Source organism: Chlamydotis macqueenii, chromosome 5 (assembly GCF_036417535.1).
Source record: "Chlamydotis macqueenii isolate bChlMac1 chromosome 5, bChlMac1.mat, whole genome shotgun sequence".
Taxonomy (NCBI): Eukaryota; Metazoa; Chordata; class Aves; order Otidiformes; family Otididae; genus Chlamydotis; species Chlamydotis macqueenii.
In genome coordinates, this window is record NC_141560.1 from 21,299,018 (window position 1) to 21,309,895 (window position 10,878).

At 44.5% G+C, this 10,878-nt stretch overlaps 1 long non-coding RNA gene across 1 annotated transcript in view; it reads left to right on the plus strand.

Annotated features, from left to right (window-relative positions):
- The window catches only part of LOC147600515 (uncharacterized), an 82,256-nt gene extending 74,492 nt beyond the window's left edge, over nt 1–7,764 (plus strand). Inside the window, exon 3 of the long non-coding RNA XR_015258754.1 lies at nt 7,554–7,764. This is a non-coding gene — a long non-coding RNA (uncharacterized LOC147600515). The remainder of the gene's footprint in view (nt 1–7,553) is intronic.
- Nucleotides 7,765–10,878: the final 3,114 nt, after the last annotated feature.

The window sequence follows — 10,878 nt, forward strand, 5'->3', positions numbered from 1 at the left end:
GTTTTTCCACATATTCTCATTCCTCTTGCCGAGCTATTTTGCAATGGTTTTTACCTCTTCTTAAACATATTGTCACAGAGGCACTACCACTGTTGCTGATGGGATCAGCCTTGTTGGGTACCTCTTGGAGCTGGCTGGAACTGGCTCTGCCAGATATCTTCTCACAGAAGCCACCCCTGCAGCCCCTCTGCTACCTAAACTTTGACACATAAACCCAAGACAATAGGCAAGAATTAAAATAGGTTAAAAAGGCCCTAAATGGCAGGCCAATAATGAGCCAAGGAAGCATCAGTTGAATTATTTCGTATCTTAAGGCATAAACATTTAAAAATTAGATTACTTTATTTGTCATTTAAATGATTAGTAATGATTCTGCAAGTGAAAGATGTGGTTTTGGGGTACATATCTTGTTTCAGAACATAATTAGACTAAATATAGTTGAACAACAGCTTAATATTAGTTTTTTACTCTTAAAAAAAGAAAGCAGTTTTATTACTGTAATGATGCATAGACAGGCTTGATAAAGAACACATCATAGCAAGACTGACCAAGATGTTAGAAAGTACCCAGGAAAAGAGAGGAATCACTAGGATTAATTTTTCCTATGAATACTCTGTATTTTTGCAGATAAACGGAAATTCTGATCTAGTGATTCAGGCAGAAGGTCACAGAAGCACTCAAGCATTAAAGATACCATTCATAAGAGAAAATTTCTGAGCCTATGTAGGGGGCTTACATCGTGGAAAAAGTGTTTTCCACACATATATCATCTGATAGCTGAGCTCATCAAAGTTGAAGAAGATTGTAAATAAATTGAAGTGAAATATTTTGTCCAAAGCATTGACCTTTTTTTTTTTTTTGTCAAAAAATGCAAAAAAAAAAAAAGATGCAATCACTGACTCTGCAACATGTTGTGAACTTAAGCCAGGTTCACCACATTATGTATTTAGGGGAATCTGGAAATTTTGAAATATTTAATTTTAACACTTTCTAGTGAAATATTTTGCTTTGTAGACTTGAAAAGAAGTTAAAAAAAATCTCTATAGCTTTATCTTTCAAACTTGTAACAGTTGTTTGGACTGTTATAAACAGTCTGAACTAAAGTAATGTTTGTCTTCACCACTGAACAAAACCTTTCTTCCACTCTTCTAGAACTGCCTCCAGAGTAAGGGCAGTTATTGCAACTGTTCCAACTGTACTTGTAGGAGTTGAAAATGGTCCTGCAAACGTTGCTTGTGATCAAAGCATGATCAAATGAGGTGTTAGGGGAGGCGGCTAAACTCCATTATGTGCCACTTAGATAGGGCTAGTTGCTATTTCAGGTCTATTTATGAGGGCAGTCCTTTATTATCTAATGCTTGGTCTGCACTTGCATATTTTACAGACTTAAAGGAGATAAACCAGAAGAGCAGCAATCTTTAAGTTTCAGGGCTATAGAGGCTGCAAAACTCAGATTAGCTGTTAGCTCTGAGCTGTAGCTATGTTTTTGCTAACATAAAAGCAGCAGCACTGATCACTGAGGTGAAGGTTTATTAATTCTTCCCTGCCTTCACTGAGTTTACATGGGAAAGATAATAGTCTCTAAAGTTAAAGCTTTGTAAGGTACACGTGACTGACATTTTATATGCTGATACCTGTATAACTTTTGACACATGCTACAAATTACCGCTTGAGCAGCAGCTGAGGACCAGTCACCTATTAACCTGTTGCTTGTTACTCAGACTCCAGATTGATTGCTGACAAGATTTTTCTGTGTTTGGGGGGGGGGAGAAGTGTTTTTCTGTGTTTGGGGGGAAAAAAAGCGGTAGACTGCCGTTCTTTTCTAGCTCTGAAGAGCCATAGGGATATAAAACAAATCTTAGAGCTGCGTTAATAAAAGCTGAAACTTGTCTATAATACAGACTTCAAGTATATTTCGCTGGGAATTATGAACAGTTGTAATCACCTATTAACTTAGCTATGCAGATAAAAAGCTGTTTTGTCAACACAGAGAGTTTTACTGAGGAGTGGGGAAAACTTAGGGTGGGTTGTAACATGCAGCTCTCAAAAAAGTTTTTGCTGGTGTGGGATAGAGTTTTACTTGTCTGTACTGGCAAAATGCTTGTAGTATAGACATCTGATAAATCACCCACGAAAGGAAATTATAAGAGGGAATGTTTATGTGCACACACTAAAGTGCAGAGCTGTGAATGTTGCATTGAAAGTTAGTATTTATATTTTTTGGATGAGTAACAAAGTGAAACAGTTTATGGGGAGGGGAGGAAAGAATTATTTACTTAGCTTTTACTTAAAGGTAATTCACGGTATTATAATATTATTTGCTTTCTTTGTAATATTTATCATACTTTTCATGGACAGTGAAATATTTTTCTGACTCTGAAATTACAATGTACTGTCTCTTTGCAAACTGGCTGGGAATGGCAAGAATTATGTAAGCTTTACAGTTTTTAACACTTAAGTTTTACACTATGTAATAGTTTCAACGGAAAATAAGAATTAAGCTGAGTTTCAAGAGAAAGAGTTAGACTAGAATTATGCATAATTTTGCTTCCAAGTAATTTATTCTCAGTGTATTTACAGAGTTTCAAAATAAATGTGATAGGCAAGGAACCAAAAGGGGAGGGTGTAGATAATATTTTCATACTAGTTGTTAGGTTTTGAGAGGGTAGGCTGGCATAATTTATGGGCTGAGAGTGAGAGAAGGTGTAATTTACATCACTTTATTTTCCTTATTTACACATCAGATCTGAGCTTGGACCAAGGACTAACTTGTCAGGTAAAGTGTGTAGAAGGCTGTTCTGCAGCCTTCTATCCAACTCCATTGTTCATAATTTTGTTTCTGTTGTTTCTTTTCTGTTTTGACCCTTTGTAAGCTGTTACGGTATAAACTCACTTGCTTGCCTTTTATGTTATTCAAGTTCTTAATATGGTCTAAATATAGAAAAGAAATGTGAGAACATAATGTTACTTACTGGAAAGAGCAATGATGATCTTATTTATATGTTATATCACTGCCTGAGAAGAAGTAGTTCAGGTAAAAATAATAAATACTCTACAGTATGACATCTCAGTAACCTCAAATTATACACAGCAAGGGTCATGGGTGAACCTGTAATAGAACATTGAGTGGGAGGGAACAGCTAGATGTCAGTTTAATATCAGCCATATAATATTGCAATATATTGAAGGAAGAGACATGGGTTTCAAACCCATGCCTGGGTTTGAAAAAAAAAAAATTTGGGATCCCGACCAGCTCGCGTGATAACTAGCGCTACCAAAAAAAAAAAATGAGTGGTGGTAGTGGGTGACTCCCTCCTGAGAGGTACAGAGGCACCCATCTGCCGACCTGATGCGCTCTCTCGGGACGTGTGCTGTCTCCCGGGGGCTCGTATCAGGGTTGTCGCGGAGAGAATACCTAGCCTCATATGGCTCACAGACTATTCTCCACTACTGGTGTTTCATGTGGGTGCCAGTGACACAGCCGGCAGCAGCCTGAGAAACATCAAAAGGGATTTCAGGGCCCTGGGTACAACAGTCAAAGATTCTGGGGTGCAGGTGGTATTCTCGTCAATCCTCCCGGTCGAAGGGCAGGGACCTGAAAGGGCCAGACGTATCTGGCAGGTTAACTCTTGGCTCAGGGAGTGGTGCTACAGCCAGGGCTTTGGGTATCTAGACCATGGGGAGTGCCTTGAGAAGCCCGGGCTGCTAGGGGCGGATGGCTTGCACCTAACTGAGAAGGGGAAGAGTGTGCTTGGATGAAGACTTGCCAGACTCGTCCGGAGGGCTTTAAACTAGTGTTGCTGGGGGAGGGGGAGCACAGTTCAGCCCACTGCTGTCAGCATGGCGCCAGTGCCAGCACCGAGGGTCCAGAAGCTGAGGAAGGATCACAGATAAGTGCAAATGAATTCAAACTGCAGTCCAAAAGAACTCCTGTTGCTCCAGCCAGCAAGTTGGCTTTGTCGTGGGCCCAGCTGAAGTGTCTCTATACCAATGCACGCAGCATGGGGAATAAACAGGAAGAGCTGGAGATGTGTGCATGCGAACAGGGCTACGACCTTGTTGGCATCATGGAGACATGGTAGGACGACTTGTACAACTGGAGTGTCAACATGAAGGGGTATAGGCTTTTTAGAAAGGACAGGAAGGGAAGATGAGGAGGGGGTGTCACTCTTTACGTCAGCAACCGGCTGGAGTGTGTGGAGCTCCGCCTGGGGATGGAGGAGGAGCTGACAGAGAGCTTATGGGTCAAGATTAGAGGATGGGGATGGACAGGGGATGTTATGGTGGGGGTCTGATACAGGCCGCCTGACCAGGAGGACAGAGCGGAAGAGGTGCTCTATAGCCAGATAGGAGTAGCCTCATGGTCACAAGCCCTGGTCCTCATGGGGGACTTCAACCACACTGACATCTGCTGGAGAGACAACATAACAGGGCACAGGCAGTCCAGGAGGTTCCTGGAATGCGTGGATGACAACTTCCTCCTGCAGGCGATAGAGGAGCCGACAAGGAGGGGTGCCATGCTCGACCTTGTGCTCACCAACAGGGAGTGACTGGTGGGGGATGTGAAACTGAAGGACAGCCTTGGCTGCAGCGACCCTGACACGGAGTTCAACATCCACAGGGCAGCGAGGAAACTACACGGCAAGCTCTCTGCCCTAGACTTCAAGAAGGTGGACTTCGGCCTCTTCAGGGACCTGATGGGCCAAGTGCCATGGGAGGCGGCCCTGGAGGGAAGAGGTGCCTAGGAAAGTTGGTCCACATTCAAGGAGCACCTCCTCCAAGCTCAGCAGAGGTGCATCCTGATGAAGAACAAGTTGGGCAAAAAGGCCAGGAGGCCCACATGGGTGAGCAAGGAGCTCCTGGACCAACTGAAAGTGAAGAGGAGAGCCTATAGAGGGTGGAAGCAGAGACAGGTAGCCTGGGAGGACTACAAAGAGGCTGTGCGAGTGGCCAGGGATCGGGTGAGGAAGGATAAAGCCCTGGCAGAATTGAATCTGGCCAGGGATATAAAAAGCAAAAAGAAAAGCTTCTATAGGTATGTAGGGGACAAAAGAAAGTCCAAGGAGAATGTAGGCCCCCTCTGGAACGAAACCGGTGTCCAGGTTACCTGGCACATAGAGAAGGCTGAGGTACTCAATGACATTTTTTGCCGCAGTCTTCACTGATAAGGGCTCTTGTCTCACCACCCAAGCTATGGAAGGTACAAGCAGGGACTGTGAGGATGAAGAACGGCCCACTGTACTCGAAGAGTAGGTTCGGGAACATCTGAGGAACTTAAAGGTGCACAAGTCCATGGGACCTGATGAGATCCATCCGCAGGTCCTGAGGGAACTGGCGGATGAAGTCGCCAAGCGACTATCCATCATATTTGAGAAATCGTGGCAGTCTGGTGAGGTCTCCGATGATTGGAAGAGAGGGAACATAACCCCCATTTTTAAAAAGGGGAACAAGGAAGACCTGGGCAACTACAGGCCGGTCAGCCTCACCTCTGTGCCTGGCAAGGTCATGGAGCAGATTCTCCTGGAAACCCTGCTAAGGCACATGGTGAGCAAGGAGGTGGTTGGTGACAGCCAACATGGCTTCACCAAGGGCAGATCGTGCCTGACCAACCTGGTGGCCTTCTATGATGGGATGACAGCGTCAGTGGACAAGGGATGAGCAATGGATATCATCTACTTGGACTTGTGCAAAGCTTTGACACTGTCCCGCATGACATCCTTCTCTCTAAACTAGAGACAGAGGCATGGGTTTGATCGACAGACCACTCGGTGGATAAGGAGTTGGCTGGATGGCTGCACTCAGAGAGTGGTGGTCAATGGCTCGATGTCCAAGTGGAAACCAGTCATGAGTGGCGTCCCTCAGGGGACCGTGCTGGGCCCAGCCCTGTTCAACATCTTTGTCGGCGACATGGACAGTGGGATAGAGTGCACCCTGAGCAAGTTCGCCGATGACACCAAGCTGTGTGGTGCCGTTGACACACTGGAAGGGAGGGATGCGGTCCAGAGGGACCTTGACAGGCTGGAGAGGTGGGTCCGTGCCAGCCTCATGAAGTTCAACCAGGCCAAGTGCAAGGTCCTGCACCTGGGTCATGGCAATCCCAGGCACAAATACAGGCTGGGCGGGGAATGGATGGAGAGCAGCCCTGAGGAGAAGGACTTGGCAGTGCTGGTGGACGAGAAGCTCAATATGAGCTGGCAATGTGCTCTTGCAGCCCAGAAGGCCAACTGCATCCTGGGCTGCATCAAGAGGAGCATGGCCAGCAGGTGGAGGGAGGTGATTCTCCCCCTCTACTCTGCCCTGGTGAGACCCCACCTGGAGTACTGTGTTCAGTTCTGGAGCCCCCAACATAAGAAGGACATGGACCAGTTGGAGAAGGTCCAGAGGAGGGCCACAAAGATGATAAAAGGGCTGGAGTACCTTTCCTATGAGGACAGGCTGAGAGAGTTGGGGCTGTTCAGCCTGGAGAAGAGGAGGCTTCGGGGAGACCTGATAGCGGTCTTCCAGTACCTCAAGGGGGCCTACAAGAAGGATGGGAAGAGGCTGTTCGGTAGGGCCTGTTGTGATAGGACTTGGGGTAATGGTTTTAAAATACAGGGAGGTAGATTTAGATTGGATATTAGGAAAAAATTTTTTACAATGTGAGTTGTAGAACACTGGCACAGGTTGCCCAGAGAGGTGGTGGATGCCCCATCCCTGGAAACATTCAAGGCCAGGCTGGATGAGGCTCTGAGCAACCTGATCTAGTTGGGGATGTCCCTGCTCCTTGCAGGGGGGTTGGACTAGATGACCTTTGAAGGTCCCTTCCAACTCTAACCATTCTATGATTCTATGATTACCCTTTCCACCTATGTGAATATTTCACTCTTCTTTTGCAACTACTCTGATTATAGAGATATTTACGTAGTTGCACATTCTGTCTTTCTGTATCTGGAAATATATTAGTGATGAGTGATCTGTTTGGAAAAGATCACATGCTTTTCTAAACACTTTATCTCAAGCAGTTGAACATAAATGTTTTTAGATTTGGTTTGGGTGAGATGTGTTGATCTCATTGGCTTACAGGAAATATTATTTTGCACTTCTTGGAATTTATTATTTTGGATTCCCCATGCCACTATTTTATGGACTGTATCAAGTGTCAAAGGAACTGAGGAAGTAATTTATCTGTCACTTTATTCACTTCATTTTAAAGATAATAAACATATTTCTTGTCAATGTGTTTACAGGACTTAATCCACCTTAAAAAGGGAAGATGTTAACTTAATGCTTTTTAAATAAAATTAAAAATTATTAATGTCATGTCTTTAATCAGCTTCAGACTTTTTACTTATGTATTTGAACTTATTTCTGTTTGATATCAACCATATGTGTTTGAAATAACATACCTATTATTTGTTTTTCTCCCACTATGGTAATTTCTGAAAACTGGTACTACATGCATTGCTTGCACTGAATCTGTGTAAAGAATATACTGAAAAAAAGAGCAAACAACGGTGCTTTTCCCTTTAAATTAGTGAAGATACTCACTATTGGCCTGTTATTTCTCTTTTCAGTATGTACTACTTCAGCAGAGCCCAGGGGAAGACACTGTCGGAACCTCCAGCCTCAGGCATGTTTGCTCCTGATGCAGGAGCCCACGCCACACACTGTCCACTGGATGATCTTCTGCCTCACCTTCACTGAGCCCCTTTGCTTGCTCAGAGACAGGAGGCTGCCCTAGGAGGCCTCCAGCTCCCCATCACCAGCTCTGCTCCCACAGGCTTCGACCACATCCCTGGAATGAGGCGGTACTCTTTTGGCCGTACATCCCTGCTACTCCTCTATAATAACTTTACCAGAAGTGAAGCAGAATGGAAGGGTATCTGAGATTTCTCACCAAAACAGCATTACTTATTTTAACAGAGTTCTATAAAAATTTTATTAAATCTAGATTCTCTATTATGTTCTGAATCTTGAGAAGGAAGTTCCTAGAGAAGTGAGTTTATTAGGAGCAAGAGCTATTTGCCTGTAAACTGAAGACATACAGAGCACAAAATTTTTTCCACTGCTCTCATTTACTCTCATCTGAGTAAATAAATATGGACAGGTTTTTGTTTCATTTGCATTTCTCTGCATATGGAGTGTTTTTGATTCCAAATGATCAGTTTTGAGACTGACTTATTCTGCATAATTTTCTGTCTACAACTTACTTAGTTCTTCCAGACTGTGTCAGTTAGGAACAGAAATTTTAGGAGCTATCAGCCTAGGGGATAGTAGAGGAAGAGCTCTCGTGTCCCTAAACTCTACATAAATCTGAAGAATTGCATTTGTTAGGAAAGTCTTTAGGCACCTGGAGGATTCATCCCACCTAATTTCAGGCATTAAGGATTTTAGTTCCTTAATATCCCATTAAAGCGGAGATGAGCTCTCCCAAAGAGTCAGCCAGCTTGATGAAGATCTGAATTGCCTCTTAGAAGTGCTGCTTGCTCAGAGTGAGCATAAGGTGGCTAGGCTCCAAGTTAAGCTCCTGAGGTTGTATAGGGATGAAGTCGAAATGTCACTGTGCTAAGGCAGTCTTAGAGCAGGTTTCAGGCTTATCCTTGTGCTGGTATCTTCTGATAGGTTTGGCTGGTTTTGGCACATACATGTTACACACAGCACCTAAATCCAGGCTGTGAATCCTGGATTTATTCAGGTGTTTTATTTTGGCTATCATTAGGAAGCCAAAGCAAGGAAAAATACCAAATTTCAAATAGACTCCTCTCCTTGGCATTTCTTGCTGCTTCCTACCCTGCTCAGTAAGGTGCCTACTGTTAATTCCATTTGAATACTCCAGATTCATAGAATCATAGAACAGTTTGATCTGGAATGAACCCTTAAAAGTCATCTAGTCCAATCCCTGCAAGGAGCAGGGATATCAACCAATTAGGTTGCTCAGAGCCCCATCCAACTTGGCCTTGAATGTCTCCAGGGATGGGGCATCTACCATCTCTCTGGGCAACCTGTTCCAGTGTCTCATCATGCTCACAGTAAAGAATTTCTTTCTTGTATCTAGTTTGAATCCACCCGCTTTTAGTTTAAAACTATTACCGCTTGTCTAATTGTAACAGGTCTTACTAAAAAGTTTATCCCCATTGTAATGGTTTAGCCCCACTCGGGATCAAACTACGCAGTCTCTCTCTCACTCCCGCCACCCTCCAAGGGAACAGGGAGAGATAACATAAGAAAAAAAAAAAAAGCTTGATGTTTGAGATAAGGTCAGGAAGACATCCTTAAAGTTACCATTATGGACAAAACAGACTCGACTTCTGGAAAACTACTTGTTTATTATTAAAATCAAAGCAGGATAATGAGAAAGGGAACAAGATAACTTCCCCCAACTCCTCCCTCTTCCCGGACTTAACATTATCTCTACCTCCTTCCCCTCACAGAGCGGCACAGGGGGGAAAAGGGAATGGGAGTTATGGTCAGTTTATCACACAGCTTTACACTGCTCCTTCAGCCTCAGGGAAAGAACTCCTCACGTTCCTCCCCTGCTCCATCGTAGGATCCCTGCCACAGGCTACAGTCCTTCGTGAACTGCTCTAACGTGGGTCATTTTTCCACGGGGTGCAGTCCCTCAGGAATGGCTGTCCCAGTGGGCCCTCCACGGGCCACAGCCTCCTTCGGGGATCTGCCTGCCACAGTGTGGGGTCCTCCACGGGCTGCAGTTGTATCTCTGCTCCTCCATGGGCCTCCATGGGCTGCAGGGACACAGCCTGCCTCACCATGGGCTGCACCACGGGCTGTAGGGGAATCTTGGCCAGGAGCAGGATTACTCCTCCCCCTCCTTCTTCACTGACCTTGGCATCTGCAGCCGTTCCTCTCACAAAAAAAATATTCACAATTAGCAGGCAGACACCTCTCAGGTTCTCTTCACATCTCCTCTCTTCTCTTCTCTCAGCTGGGCCAGGCCGAATCAGGCCCAGTCGACCACCTGGCAGGAGGCCAGAGGATGAGGCCTGCAAGGCTCACAAGGCTCGCGCCTCCCCGTCTCTGCTCCCACTCCAGCTTCTTCACATCTTCTCTTCTTTTTTTCTTTTCCTGTTTTTCCCCTTCTTAAATACATTATCGCAGAGGCATTATCAGGGAACATTCTGCTACCAATTGGTTTGGCCTTGGCCAGCAGCTGGTCCGCCCTAGGCCTGGCCAAGTCCACTGGAGAGAGGGGAAATAACTTCTAGCAGAAGCTGCCACCATAGCCCATTCTCATTGAATAAAACCAGGACACTCATCTTTTTTTTATAAGCCCCCTTTAGGTACTGAAAGACCTAAGGCCTCTCTGGAGCCTTCTGTTCTCCAGGCTGAACAGCCCCAACTCTCTCAGTCTGTCTTCATAGGAGAGGTGCTCCAGCCCTCTGATCATCTTTGTGGCCCTCCTCTGGACCTTCTCCAACAGGTCCATGTCTTTCCTGTTTTGAACGCCATCTTTATTTAGGTAAATACATAAACATGTCATCTACTGTTTGCACATACCTAAATAAACTTTGTAAATTCAAACACTTTGGAAGTTGAAAGTTAGGAATATCCACATTAAACTCTTCCTCAATCTGGATGAAGTCACATTACAACATTGGAGAAAGGTTGAAAAAGAGCATGGCTCTGAACCAGTGTGTCTTTTATATGTCCATCAAATCATGTTTCCTCTCCTGTTACACAGTGGATTTTTAGCAAAGTAAAGGACCTGTGCCTCAGGGACAATCATCCCCAAAGTTTATTTCTGATGATGCCTTGAAGAAATAAATGGTTTATTTGTAGATCTGTATGAATTTCCACAATAATAAACCCCCTCCCCCAAAAAATCAGAAAAGTGATTTTGAAAATTGTCTTTAGTTTACAGCAAATAGCAGCTCCTTTTCA